The sequence below is a fragment of the Sinocyclocheilus grahami genome, unplaced genomic scaffold (genome assembly GCF_001515645.1).
Source record: "Sinocyclocheilus grahami isolate Dianchi unplaced genomic scaffold, SAMN03320097.WGS_v1.1 scaffold44.1, whole genome shotgun sequence".
NCBI classification, from domain to species: Eukaryota; Metazoa; Chordata; class Actinopteri; order Cypriniformes; family Cyprinidae; genus Sinocyclocheilus; species Sinocyclocheilus grahami.
Window position 1 is genome coordinate 20,686 of NW_015505223.1, and position 307 is coordinate 20,992.

Below are 307 nucleotides of genomic sequence, written 5' to 3' on the forward strand. Positions count from 1 at the left end.
GATACAGTCATGGCCAAATGTTGTTGTGGTGTTCATTCACATTGTTTCTAGATTATTGTATAGAGTGATCAGATGCATTTTAAATATTTGCTAAAAGCTTTATTGGCCAAAAAATGAATTTTTCACAAAAAATGTCACTGTTTTTTTATCCTGACACAAAATGACCAGCTAACATTAATTGACTAATCATATCAGCAGCACATGTGAAAGTGTGAATGAGCACTAGTCAGGTGAAACCACTATCATACTAATTAGATTGTAAGAGCAGACTGATTGCTATAAAAGGAGGGAGGAAGCGCTTCCAATC

At 34.5% G+C, this 307-nt stretch overlaps 1 protein-coding gene across 1 annotated transcript in view; it reads right to left on the reverse strand.

Moving 5' to 3' along the window:
- LOC107582420 (inositol 1,4,5-trisphosphate receptor type 1-like) overlaps nt 1-307 on the reverse strand; it is a gene marked incomplete at its 3' end in the record, with an annotated part of 51,700 nt that overhangs the window by 20,431 nt on the left and 30,962 nt on the right. The gene's annotated exons all lie outside the window — the stretch shown is intronic.